This window comes from Geotrypetes seraphini, chromosome 6 (genome assembly GCF_902459505.1).
Source record: "Geotrypetes seraphini chromosome 6, aGeoSer1.1, whole genome shotgun sequence".
Lineage (NCBI taxonomy): Eukaryota > Metazoa > Chordata > Amphibia > Gymnophiona > Dermophiidae > Geotrypetes > Geotrypetes seraphini.
This window is the reverse complement of record NC_047089.1, coordinates 82,338,706-82,353,763: the sequence shown is the minus strand read 5'-3', so window position 1 is coordinate 82,353,763 and position 15,058 is coordinate 82,338,706. Positions and strand designations below refer to the sequence as shown.

The following is a 15,058-nucleotide window of genomic DNA, read 5'->3' as shown; positions in this document are numbered from 1 at the left end:
GATTCACATCTTGAATGACATGGTCGATATCACTGAGCAGAACTGGTTAATAACCATGGATATCACGTCATTATATACCATGATCCCAGTGGACAAATTATTGGACATACTGGAGGAGATATTCAATACTCGAACATGGATTCCTCGTCTCACGTCAAGTTTTTTGCTAACTCTTACTACTTTAGTGCTCAAAAGGAATTATTTCATGTTTGAACAGGAGTATTTTCTACAGATACACGGGGTAGCAATGGGGGCGTCGTTGGCTCCCTCGGCAGCCACTATATATGTAGCCAACATGGAAGAACAGTATATATATAAACATCCTTCCTTTCAATGCATTAAACTGTGGAAAAGATATCTCGATGATGTCATTTTCATATGGTCTGGGCCTAGGGAAGACCTGTTATCATTCATTGATTGGATCAATACTATTGATCCTTGTATTACATTCACGGCCAATATACATCAAGATGAAATTCAGTTTTTGGACATTCATATAAAGAAAACACAAGACACCTTCCATACTTCCCTTTTTCGTAAGCAGACGGACAGAGCGAGTTTCTTGAATTATCGGAGTTTTCATCCCCTGTCATTTCGATCTAATCTCCCCATGAGCCAATTTTTGAGAATCCGCCGATTGTGTTCTTCCTTGGAAGATTATAAATGTCAAGCCAAACAACTGTGGCAACGTTTTGCACATAGGGGTTACCCCTTGCATATTATTAAGCGGGCCTATACTAGGGCCAAATTCGCTAACCGAGAGTTATTGTTAATTCCTAAAAAACAACAACATGCTAGTGAGCTAGTATATGTTCAGAAGTATACTACGTTGTCCATGCAAATAAAAAATATCTTACTTAAACATTGGCATGTGGTTCGTCTATTGGAGGGTGTACCCGACAGACCAATGTTTGCCTATCAAAGACATCGCAACATTGAAGAAATACTTCGGAGTTCGATTTCTACTCCCCAACAAGGGTATCACGGAGGTTGTGGGAATTGTCAATGGTGTGCTCTCACTATGTCAGGGGAAACCTGGATTCATCCCTCTACAGGGAGAATCATACACGCTAAGAACATTACCAACTGTAATACTACCAATGTTGTTTATATTATTCAATGCCCGTGTGATCAAATTTATGTGGGAAGAACACAGCGATCCATCAAGACGCGTTTGAATGAGCATAAATCGAGAGTTCATACGGAAACTGACACAGCACCTATAGTAAATCATTGGCGGGAAAAACAACACTCCTGGCAGGATATTAAATGGCGCATTATCGATTCGGTAATAATAGGGAAGGAGGGTGGGAATTATAAAAGAGCTTTTAATATTAAGGAGCAAAGATGGATATATGAATTGAATGCTTTATCGCCCAACGGGTTAAATGAGGAAATCGACTGGATGTCTCTAGTTTGAATGGATCAACGTGTCCTTTTGCATTCTGGTCACTTCCGGTATGATAGCTGCTGAGTAAGCTTGTTTAGGGTTGAAATACCAGAACTGACATCAGATGCTCCTAATTCACCATGAAATTTTCTCGGATGGAGCGATTTCTACCGTGTGCATGAGTAAGTTGCTTGCAGCTTCAAATAGTCTTGATTAGACATATTACAGTTAATTAAAGGTTTTTTAATTAATTAAATAAGTGAAAATAAATTAACTATAGCTTAGGAGTAATGTCTGATATTCAAATGTTTTTATAGGTACGATTTGGGAGCCTCGACCCTGAGGAAAGTGTCTGAAACATGGACATGTTGGTGGAGGCGCTCCCTGCTATAAACTAAATATAAGCTAAGTAAAAATTATTTATGATCCATTATTGGATAGAAGATTAAGAAAAAAGAAAAATATATTAAAGAAGGTACATTTGGATCCTATGAAGATCGGGTTCTATGGGTTGTTACCCATTTGAATTTTCGGGTATTTTGACCCTCTGAGGATCGCGTATCTCATTCCTCCTTATGAATTTGGAGTGCATTAGTATTATTATACTGGAATATTTTCTCTTTGGTATAACTTATATATTAATTCCAGTTTTTGTATAGCCATTCATTTAAGAATCCAATCTTATTAGCTTTTTTGACTGGGTTACTAGACAACTGGATGCCGGGGAATCGCTGGACGTGGTATATTTGGATTTCAGTAAAGCATTTGATAGCGTCCCACACCGAAGGTTATTGAACAAACTGAAATCGATGGGTTTGGGAGACACTTTAACTACATGGGTTGGGGACTGGTTGAGCAGTAGACTACAAAGGGTGGTGGTGAACGGTACCCTGTCAGAAGCGTCGGACATGTTCAGTGTAATGCCGCAGGGCTCAGTCTTGGGCCTGATTCTATTCAACTTATTCATAAGAGATTTGACGCAAGGGCTTAGGGGAAAGGTATCACTATTCGCCGATGACGCCAAAATTTGCAACATAGTAGGCAACAGCTTATTACCTGACAATATGACACAGGACTTACTGCTGCTAGAACGATGGTCAACGACTTGGCAGCTAGGCTTCAATGCTAAAAAATGCAAGGTAATGCACCTGGGTAGGAGAAACCCGCGCAGAACTTATGCACTAAATGGTGAGACCTTGGTTAGGACCATGGCAGAACGTGATCTAGGAGTGATCATTAGTGAGGACATGAAGGCTGCCAATCAAGTGGAGAAGGCTTCCTCCAGGGCAAGACAAATGATGGGTTGTATCCGTAGAGGTTTTGTCAGCAGGAGACCTGAAGTCATTATGCCGTTGTACAGATCCATGGTGAGGTCTCACTTGGAGTACTGTGTTCAATTCTGGAGACTACACTACTGGAAGGACATGTTGAGGATCAAATCAGTTCAGCGAATAGCCACCAGGATGGTCTCGGGGCTAAAGGATCTAACGTATGAAGAAAGACTAAAGAAGTTGCGGCTGTACTCACTTGAGGAATGAAGAGAGAGGGGAGACATGATTGAAACATTTAAGTACATCACGGGTCGCATTGAGTCGGAAGATGATATCTTCTGTCTTAAGGGACCCTCGACCACCAGAGGGCATCCGCTGAAAATCAGGGGAGGGAAATTTCATGGAGACTCCAGAAAGTACTTCTTCACCGAAAGAGTGGTGGATCAGTGGAACAGACTCCCACTGCAGGTGGTTGAGGCCAGCAGCGTGACGGATTTTAAGAGTAAATGGGATGCTCACGTGGGATCTTTAAGGAAGTATATTCGGTAGCGAATACTTGGAATGGGCAGACTTGGTGGGCTTTAGCCCTTTTCTGCCACTATGTTTCTATGTTTCATGGCACCATTTATAGAATCTTGCCTAGTGGTGCCTAAGCAAGCTTAAGCGGATGTACTAGTGGCAGGCCCCATTATATTAGGCCAAGGTTTTCTTTGCCTAATTTACCTGACTCAGACACCTAGTGATGTCTAAGTCAACAACGCCTATTCTCTGACCCTAACCACGCTTACTAGGCAGTATTCCTTGTGAAACTTAAATTGTTTTTTGATTGTTTTTTTTAATGGCATGGTCAGTTACCATGCCAATTAAACCAATTTTTATGCAGAATTCAGTTAGGCATTACTAGGCATACCCAATTAGGACACCTAATAGCACCTAACCTAGGCACTATTTATAAAATTTCTCCCTTTGTTAATACAAATGAAATAAATTAATTCCTTTCGGGGTTTTTTTTACCACTTTCAGAAATATTCAGCTTTACTTTCACGGCTGAATTTTACTTTAAAGCAATTGTGGTATGTTACTCTTCCTTTTTATAAAACCTCCTATTCACTCTAACTGTATGATGTATGTTGGTCACTTAATCTTTCCCTATATTGAATTACAAGGATTACATATGATGTCAGTTCTACAAAAGCTATATAAAAAAATATACCTTTGCAGATGAAAAGTGGAGAGACAAGATATGATTACTCAAGGGACCTGCAGTTGTTTCTAACACACAGTAAGGTATTGAATACAATTTTCATTCAACTTCTCTGTTCAATGAGTTTAAGAAACACTGTTCAATTTTAAATTTCAAAAACATTTTTTGCCATCCACCTTGAATGCATTTGAAACTAGTTTTACATGAAAGTAATAGAGGGCTACGCTGTGGACCCATTTTTCAGAAAATTGGCAGAAATAGTTTTCTGGGTAGTGAACAGAGCTGAAAAAATGGAGAACCTAATTTAGGATGTAGTGCAAAGTTCAGATCATGTCTTTTTCTCCCACCGGAAATTAGTTGACCTTGGGTTTGTCAATGAATTGGTTACATTTGTTTCTTTTTCCCTATATCCACTAGTCATTTGATCAATGTTGACCATAGAAGTGACTGCAATTTCTTTGTTAATGTGCTATGAAGGATATCACTCTCTCCTCAAAAATGGATTTCCTGTCCTATTAACCCTCTTTCTTCCTCCCCTCTTAAAGTCAATCAATTTGTATCTTTGCTTAATCTTTGTAAACCGCATAGAACTTCACGGTATTGCGGTATATAAGCTGTTATTATTATTATTATTATGTATAGAAACATAACATTCGACATTTACACCACTGCACTCAACTAAAGATCACTCAACCAAATCCATTAACTAAATAACCATCCAACAAAAGTATTGACAATAACTTGGCTGCAACTTTATTTTATTTCAACAAGAATTCCATAACAATAAACTTCATTATCACCCTTCTTCCTAGGCGTCTCCCCCCCCAACTCTTTATCCCCATCAGCTAGTCCATCATGACCTAGCTGCTCAGCCACCAAATTCCAGTTAATCATGTTCACTTTATGTATTCCATTTGCATGACCTTTGGTGCCGGCAGGCCTTACAATTATCTGTGGTGGTGTCACACACAATATCACCTCAGAATATTTCTTCCACCCCTCCCAAAACTATTGACTGCCTGGAAGGACCCCTATTTTCTATACAGCTATGGCCTCCCCCACCTGTACCCCCATAATGCATAAGCATACCTCCCAACACTAATCCAAATGACCACTCTGCACAGACAAATAAAATAAGAGATGGGAAGGGGTAGGAGGGCAAATTAAACCAAATAAAAACCACTCTCTCATACACTGAAATCAATATTTCTCCTCAGCTCCTACCTTCCCATCACTCTCAAACCTCCTCTCAATCTTCCCCTCAAAATCCCACCCAAATCCATCAATCAGAATCCCTCCTCAGACAACCAATCTCAATCAAACTTTCCTCGCAACCAGCCCCCAGCAACCTCCTTCCCAATCACAAGTCTGTACCATTCACACATACTCCATAACTCACCTACCTGGACAATATACCCTTCCCTCCCTCAATAACTTTGTTCAAGCCGTGAGCTACATCAATGTTATCAACCCATTGATTATCACAATGGGCTTCCTAAATGTCACTAGCATTGCAAATTCTGACATATTTTGGAATGTTGTAAGGCCTTGGTCTTCACACACAATACTCTAGAGCCACCTACAGGTTAGGTTTCAGGATGTCCCTACTGAATAGTTTCAAGTTTATTCAAATTATTTGATTACCGTAAATGCTTTTCCAAATTACAAAGCGTTGTACAAAAGATAAAAAAATATGATTTTAAAGAAATCACTTATACATAATATATTAATCAGACCTACAAGGGTAATTGATTTTAAAACCACGGGAAACAATAGGAAAGGGGGGAGGAAATACAATTTTTGAAGAAAAAAGTACATAAAAGGGAAGTACATTAGGAGGGTAGGGAGAAGAGGATTAGTGGCAGAAGTGGGATCGGATGAGAGAACTATTGGAAATCTTGTTTTGGAGATGGTAGAAATCATAAAATATTACCTCTTGAATGAACTTTATTTTTTCAGTTAAAGGCTTCTTTAAAAAGAAGGCACTTTAAGCTACTCTTAAATTTCTGCAAATCTTGTTCGAGTCTTATGTATAAAGGAAGAGAATTCCAAGTCATTGGAGCTGTGACAGTCATGAGAGAGGTTTGCATATACTGTAATGGAGGTAGTGAGCATATTAATCTTACTTATGCATATTCATTAGAGATATACTGACACCTGAGTTCTTGGCAGTCATTGGTTCTAGGTGTACAAAGCTGTAACAGATTGAATTGGATAATACATAGTATCAGAGAAACAGGCCTGTTATGTACCCTTTTACTAAGCTGTGATAAGAAATGGGCTTAGCTTGAATTTCCCATGTACTAAGGCCCAGAATATAAATGGCACCTAACTTATTCCCACCCCCACACACTTCTACTAAGCTAATTACAAAAAGTCATTGTTATCCAGCCCATGAGTGCTAATGTGAATGCTCTAGCTGGATAACCTTTCCATGCTTTCTTTGTCTATGCTATTCTCCTGCAAAAAAAAAAAAAAAAAAAAATTATAATAATAATAATGTGTGGTTATGTGAACACGGACAAATTACTTCACAATGCTTTAATGTTAAATGTTAACATCTTGGCCACTCTAAAGATGCCATACTGTATACTAACAGCAGATATTCCAAAAGTGTTCAAAATCTGGCTTCTATGCACATTCATAATAAATCAAAATATATCTAGGAAGCATGAAATCCAGCTAATCTCCTCTCCTTCTCTCTCCCTCTGCCAAGGTAAGGACAAGAAGTTTCCAGGTAAATCCATTCTCCTGCATTATGACATCACTAGACTTTAAAATCCAAACCAAATCTGCATCAGAATTTGGTCATACATACTATGCAACAACACCTAACTAGAGAGTTGCGCGGGGACAGAAATCCCACCCGTCCCCACCCGTCCCCGCCAAAGTCCCACCCGTCCCCACCCGTCCCCGTGAGAATCCCACCCGTCCCCACCCGTCCCCGTGAGGAATCCCTCCGTCCCCACCCGTCCCCTATACCGAAGACGTGGACTTATGACCCCCAAGAAACCCCCGAATAAAGAAGATGGGGATCATCGTAGGAGACTCCATTATACGTCACGTGGACAGCCACACCGCAGGAGGAAGAGAGGACAGAATCGTCACCTGTCTGCCTGGAGCAAGAGTGAAGGATGTGGCCAACAGGATCTCCAGGATCATAGACAGTGCAGGGGGAGAGGATACTGCTGTGCTCATCCACGTGGGAACAAATGATGTAAGCGGACGGAAGTATGACAGGGAAGAGATGAAGGGCCAGCTCCGCTCACTTGGAAGACAGCTGAAGATCAGGGAGGTGAAGGTGGCCTTCTCCGAGATCCTCCCAGTACCAAGAGCGGATGGAAAGAGACAAGGGGAATTGCAAGCTATTAACGCCTGGATGAGACGATGGTGTGAAGAAGAAGGCTTCGAATTCGTGCGCAACTGGACGGCGTTCTGGGGGAAAAGCAAGTACTATAGAAAGGACGGACTACACCTCAACAAGGAAGGAGCGAGAGTATTGGCAGGCAACTTGAAGAGGGCCATCGAGAAGGCTTTAAACTAATAAATAGGGGAAAGCCGACAGTCGACCACCAGTCGATGGCACGGACGACAGGATGCCCCGATGTAGGAACAATGGGCTACTACTCATACACAGGAGAGGACGATCTCACAGCAAATAAGGAAGACAAGGCAGAAAGGGACAACTCAGACATAGGAGAGGAAGACCGCACAACAAACAAGGGAAACAACACTGAAGCGGTTAAGGATACCGTGAAAGTAACAGTAAGGACAGCAAAGAGTAGAAAGTCCATAAAAGTAACTCGAAGAGAACTCAAATGTATGTATACGAATGCTAGAAGTCTAGGAAACAAAATGGGGGAACTAGAGACAATAGCAAGAAATGATAAGTTGGATATCATTGGCATAACAGAAACATGGTGGAATGAAGAAAACAAATGGGACACAGTACTTCAGGGATACAAACTATATAGAAGAGATCGAGTAGGGCAGAAAGGTGGAGGTATTGCCCTATATGTGCAGGAAGGAGTAGAATCTGTTGAAGTGGCTACGATGGAAACGAAAGAGAAGCTAGAGTCCCTCTGGGTCAAGATTCCTGGACAAAACAGTGCAGCCACGAAAATTGGCCTTTTTTATCGTCCCCCGGGACAGGCAGATGAAACTGACTTAGAAATGATAGAGGAAATCAAACGAGAATGCAAGACGGGCAATGTAATAATATTGGGAGACTTCAATTTCCCGAGGATAGACTGGAAACTAGGAACCTCCAACTGCGGCAAGGAGGCCAAGTTCCTGGAGGCGCTAGGGGATTGCTTCCTGGAACAAATGGTGAAAGAGCCGACAAGAGGCAACGTCACCCTGGACTTGGTGCTAAATGGCCTCACGGGACCGACAAAAGAAGTAGAAGTTACGGTACCGCTGGGGACGAGCGATCACAATGTGATCATCTTTAAGCTTGACATCGGGAATAGAAAAAGTGCCAAAACCTTAACCAAAACCTTTAACTTTAAAAAGGGCAAATACGATCGCATGAGAGCCATGGTGAAACAACGACTCAAGAAAAAGGTGGATAAAATTGAAACAGTAGACCAGGCATGGTCCCTACTGAAAAGTACTATCACAGAAGCACAAAACCTACACATTCCGAGGATCTCCAAGGAAGGGAGAACAAAAGGTAAGGGAGAACCGGCATGGCTTACCAGACAGGTGAAGGAAGCCATAAAAGAAAAGAAGGACTCTTTCAAAAAATGGAAACACATCAAAATGACCGAAGCATGGAAAAAACATAAAGACGAACAGAAGAAATGTCACAAGGCGGTGAGGGATGCCAAAAAGGACTATGAAGAAAAAATAGCGCAAGAGGCCAAGAACTTCAAGCCCTTCTTTAGATACGTGAAAGGGAAAAAACCCGCAAAAGAGGCGGTGGGACCCCTGGACGACCAGGGAAGAAAAGGGTACATTAAGGAAGATAAACAAATTGCGGACAAACTAAATTCCTTCTTTGCGTCTGTCTTTACGGAGGAGGATACTGCAAAAATACCAGAGGCAATGAAAGTGTTTAATGGAGTAATAGAAGACAGCCTCACCACAGTTGAAGTGGAGTTGGACCAGATATACTACCAGATCGACAAACTTAAAAGTGACAAATCCCCTGGACCGGATGGAATTCATCCGAGAGTCTTAAAAGAATTGAAGATTGAAATCGGAGAGTTATTGCAAAAACTCACCAATCTGACAATCAGAACTGGACAGATACCAGATGACTGGAAGATAGCGAATGTCACGCCAATTTTCAAAAAAGGATCGAGAGGAGAACCGGGCAACTACAGACCAGTGAGCCTTACGTCTGTCCCTGGAAAGATGGTTGAAGCACTGATCAAGGATAGCATAGTCCGGCACCTAGATACACACGACTTGCTGAAACCCAGTCAACATGGGTTCAGGAAAGGGAAATCATGTTTAACGAATTTGCTTCAATTTTTTGAGACCGTGAACAAGCAAATTGATAGTGGAATGCCGGTGGACATAATTTATTTGGACTTCCAGAAAGCATTCGACAAAGTTCCGCATGAAAGACTTCTCAGGAAACTACAAAGCCATGGAATAGAGGGAGATATACAAAGGTGGATAGGCAAATGGCTGGAAAACAGGAAGCAGAGAGTAGGCATAAATGGGAAGTTCTCAGACTGGGAGAAAGTGACTAGTGGTGTGCCCCAGGGCTCGGTACTTGGGCCGATTCTATTTAATATATATATCAATGACCTGGAAGGCGGAATATCCAGTGAGATCATTAAGTTTGCAGACGACACAAAGCTATGCCGGGAAATCAGATCGCAGGAAGATAGCGAGGAACTCCAGAGCGACTTGTATCAGCTAGAGAAATGGGCAGAGCAATGGCAGATGAAGTTCAACGTGGAGAAATGCAAAGTAATGCATTTAGGTAGTAAGAATAAGGAACACGAGTATAGAATGTCAGGAGCAACTCTGGGTAAGAGCGAACAAGAAAAGGACCTGGGTGTACTGATAGATAGGACCCTGAAGCCGTCGGCACAATGTGCGGCAGCGGCAAAGAAAGCAAACAGAATGTTGGGCATGATAAAGAAAGGAATCACGAGTAGATCGGAGAAAGTCATAATGCCGCTTTATAGAGCAATGGTCAGACCACACTTGGAATACTGTGTACAACATTGGTCTCCCAACCTAAAGAAGGATATAAAACTGCTGGAGAGGGTGCAGAGACGAGCAACGAAACTAATAAGAGGTATGGAGAAATTGGAATATGAGGAACGACTCAAGAAACTAGGATTGTTCTCCCTTGAGAAGAGGAGGCTGCGAGGGGACATGATAGAGACGTTCAAAATACTGAAAGACATCGATAAAATAGAGCAGAAAAACAAATTATTTACATTGTCCAATGTGACACGGACAAGAGGACATGGTTTGAAGCTAAGGGGTGACAAGTCCAGGACAAATGTCAGGAAGTTCTGCTTTACGCAGCGAGTGGTGGACGCATGGAATGCTCTTCCACAGGAGGTTATTAAGGAATCCACTGTGCTAGGATTCAAAGGCAAATTAGATGCACATCTCCTTATGAGAGGCATAGAGGGATATGGGTGATTAGAACAATCAGGTGTATACCTGACTGGGCCTCCGCGTGTGCGGATCGCCGGACTCGATGGACCATGGGTCTGATCCGGAGATGGCAATTCTTATGTTCTTATGTTCTTATGAATCCCCTCCGTCCCCGCGAGGAATCCCCTCCGTCCCCGCCCGTCCATATAAACTTCAGAAATTGTTATTTCATTTAATTATGCTACTGAATTAAAGGCTCTGGTAGAAACCCATTTACAAATAAGCAAAAAGACTTTATTAATTTGAAAATATTAATTGGGAAGAATACATACTTTGCAAATGGGTTTCTACCAGAGCCTCTAATGTTTATAAATTTTTATCAACACAACTAATATACTATTTTATCCTGAAGCAAAATAAAAAAATAAAATATAATTCTTTTCCTACCTTTGTTGCCTAGTTTCTGCTTTCCTCATGTTCTCATTCAATTCCTTCCATCCACTGTCTCTCTTCCTTCTGCATCTTCCATTTGCTCTGTTACTGTGCCTCTCCCTTTCTTCCCCCTTCCAAATTGGTCTGGCACCCATCTTCTTCTCTCCGCTCCCCCATAGTCTGGCATCTGTCTTCTTCCCTGCCAGTGTCTTCTCCCTACTCTCTCTTCCCCATTTCCTTTCAGCGTCCTTCTCCCCGCCATCTTCCCCATGTCCTGTCAGCGTCCTTCTCCCCCCTCTGTCTTCCACATGTGCTTTCAGTGTCCTTCTCCCCCCTCTGCTTCCCCATGTCCTTTCAGCGTCCTTCTCCCTCTCTGTCTTCCCCATGGCCTTTCAGCATCCTTCTCCACCCCACCCCCCGTCTTCCCCATGTCCTATCAGCGTCCTTCTCCACCCCTTTGTCTTCCCCATGTGCTTTCAGCATCCTTCTCCACCCCTTTGTCTTCCCCATGTGCTTTCAGCATCCTTCTCACCCCTCTGTCTTCCACAAGTGCTTTCAGAGTCCTTCCCCCCCCGCCCTTCCCATGGCCTTTCAGCGTCCTTCTCCACCCCTTTGTCTTCCCCATGTCCTTTCAGCGTCCTTCTCCACCCCTTTGTCTTCCCCATGTGCTTTCAGCATCCTTCTCACCCCTCTGTCTTCCACAAGTGCTTTCAGAGTCCTTCCCCCCCCCCGTCCTTCCCATGGCCTTTCAGCGTCCTTCTCCACCCCTTTGTATTCCCCATGTGCTTTCAGCGTCCTTCTCCCTCCTCTGTCTTCAAGTGCTTTCAGAGTCCTTCCCCCCCTCCTCCCGTCTTCCCCATGGCCTTTCAGCGTCCTTCTCCCCACTCCTTCTCTACCGTCCCGGTTGCAGCACAGCCGGCCAGGTCCCCTTACTTTTGTGGCACTTCCCCGACCGACTGACAACAGCCCCGGTCCGACAAACCTCCCTGCCCTTAACTGCGAATCTAAATTACCTTATTACAGCTGCTGTAAGAAGATAATTTAGATTCGCGGCTACATTGTCGGACCGCGGGCTGTTGTCGGACCGCGGAGGATTGTCGGACCGGGGCTGTTGTCGGTCGGTCGGGGAAGTGCCACAAAAGTAAGGGGACCTGGCCGGCTGTGCTGCAACCGGGGCGGGGTGTGGCGGGGCGGACCGCCCCCTCCCTTGGTAGCCACTCGAACCGCGAGGCTACTTTCCTCCTTACCTGCACTGCCTGCAGCACAGAGCCAAATGGAAGTCTTCCCGACGTCAGCGCAGACGTCGGAGGGAGGGCTTTATTTAAGCCCTCCCTCCCCTACTACGTCAGCGCTGACGTCGGGAAGACTTCCGTTCGGCTCTGTGCTGCAAGCAGAGAAGGTAGGGAGAAGAGCCGCGCGACTGAGTACATCCAGCTTTGTTTAAGCCCTCCCTCCCCTCCGACGTCAGCGCTGACGTCGGGAAGACTTCCGTTCGGCTCTGTGCTGCAAGCAGAGAAGGTAGGGAGAAGAGCCGCGCGACTGAGTACATCCAGCCCCGCAGGAACCCCGCGACCCTCGGAGGCGTCCCCACGGGATCCCCGCGACCCTAGGGGGCGTCCCCATGGGATCCCCGCGACCCTAGGGGGCGTCCCCACGAGATCCCCGTGACCCAAAGGGGGAACCCGCGGGATGCCCGCGGGTCTCGCGGGATTCCCGTCGTCCCCGTTCCCGTGCAGCTCTCAACACCTAACTCAGCATTTCTTTCTGTACAGGTTCTTGTATATTTATTTAAAACACTTAACTCCCCTCCCCCTTTACAAAGCCACGTTAGCAGCTGCCACGAAAGATTTAAAGGGCTTTTGGGCTTTTGCCATGCAGCAGTCACTTGCATGGCTTTGTTAAAAAAAAAAAAGGGGGGGGTTTACATTCTACCCTTCTTGGCAATCCAAAGCGAATTGCAAAATAAACAAGAAATATAAGATGTGAAGAGTTGCTCTCTTGACATAAACCCCACTGTGATGCCATCTCAAACTGAAGGCAAGATGTCAAAAAAATATTCAGTCACAGTTTACTGACCATATTACTTAGGGCTAGGGCACAGTCCATGCATAATTTGATCTCAATTGTTTTACGTAATTTCATTTTGCTCATGATCCACCTGGTACAAAGGTGGACTCTAAAAATACACACATATAGCACAAAAACTCAGACATTTACTTCCTTGCCTCCTAATTCCTATTCCCAGCCAATATTAAAATGCTGCACCATTCCGCAGATCCAAATACAAATACATAACAAAACAACCCCCCCCCCCCCCACACACACACACACACACACAAAAAAAAAAACAGTGGCACATTCAAACATTCCTCTTACATAAATAATAGTTTTTTAATTTCTTCCTAAAATACAACAAATACTCTATATCTATATCAGATAGACAGAGAAAATATGGTAAATGGAAAGGTGATTTGTGCTTTAGATATTAGTCCTGAGGTTGGTCCTGATTAATATTTTTGTGAATGATATTGCAGAGGATTTTTTTTTCTTTTTGCAGTTGATGTTAAGATCTGCAACATAATGGACTTGCTAGAGGGGAAAGGAGAAGTGATAGACTACTCGACAGCTAAGTTTCAAAAGAGAAGAATGAAGAACTACAAGTGATATCCACAAATTAGGAAAGGGGTGGTTATATCTACAGATTTCAAGGTATGGAAACAGTGTGAAAAGGTTTTGGATAGAACTAGAGATGCTAGATTGATCATAGAAATGAGGGACCTAGTATTTAAAGAATCTATTCTATAAATAGTCACTTCCCCCTAATTTTATAGAATGCACCCATTTGAATGCATATCCAATATGTGCATGCAGTTCAATTGAATAATAATATAATTAGTGTCAACAATTGCTATTTCAAAAAGTAATAATTGGTGCTAATTAGAATTAATCATAAGTTAATCACATAAATTCAGATGTGGGATCCATACCTAAATTTTACATAAGCATATGCTTGGTGATAATCTTCTCCACATTGTCAATTAGTTGCTTGCAGTTACTGTGAGCTAAGTGATTGCTTCCCAGAGAGAAATCAATGTAATCTCAGATGGAACCTCCACAGCCATACTTGGCCCCTGTATCCATTCAGAATCCCCTAGGACCTGGCAGTAACTTCTCAATAGCTTCTAAGTTGGGAAGGCAGCTGCATACCTCACTGGGGCCAAAGCCATTTCCAACGTAACTCTATAGTCCAAAGACGCTACTGTTCCTTATATCCTAGCCTTCACTTCAGAGTTCAGCGAGCTGCACGCAACTAGTAGAAGTTGTGTGTACTAGGCTGTGGCGGGGGCACACAACCATCTTGGTGAAATGCAGTCACATCAGGCACTGTCTCCTGGGAGCATTGATTAATTATAAACCACTTTTCTTCATATGGTCTGCTTCTTGTCTTCTTTTCTACACTGGATCTAGTACATTGGCTGCTTTGTTGTTCCCTTACCCATACAAAACTAAAAATCCTGGATAAGAAAACAACTTGCAAATGGCCTTTCTCTACTTTTAGCTGAAAATGAGAGAGATACGAACAGACTGGGCTGTATGGTCTCTCCATATGATCATTAACAATATCACAGTGCTATATCTTTCCATAAGAATATGCATAATATAATTTTTACAATGGTTTATCTCTTATCCCACTTTCTGTGCTTTTCATGCCTAAGGTGCATTTGACTTTCTCTTACTAATCTAATTATTGACCAAAACAGATAAATAGTTACCCTCATTGTTCCAAGCTAACAATTTAACTAGTGATTGTCTTCGGTTATCTAAATAAGGTGTTGATTGATCTTATGGAAATAATTAATTAAGCTGAAGGTGATATGATCTATAATCACTCAGAACTTTTTTTTTCTCATTCCTCCCTTGAATTTAAATGCATAACTTGTGGCATAAGCATAAGGCTTTTTGAGAGGTTTCTATATGCCAGATTACAAGAAGGAAGTCAGATTTCATTTTAAAGAGACTTTAAATGAGTCCAATTACATTTTTTGTTCAAACAGGCTTGTTTCAAATATTGTTCTGCCTGTCTAGCAGGATTTAATAGAAACCAACATCAGATTTAGAACTCTGGGGAATAATATGTCATCATTCTAGGAGGAATCATAGGATGTACGAGGCTTTAGCCGACAGGCA

At 42.7% G+C, this 15,058-nt stretch overlaps 1 protein-coding gene across 2 annotated transcripts in view; it reads right to left on the bottom strand.

The window, feature by feature from the left end:
- PCDH9 (protocadherin 9) overlaps positions 1-15,058 on the bottom strand; it is a 2,276,722-nt gene that overhangs the window by 148,883 nt on the left and 2,112,781 nt on the right. The gene's annotated exons all lie outside the window — the stretch shown is intronic.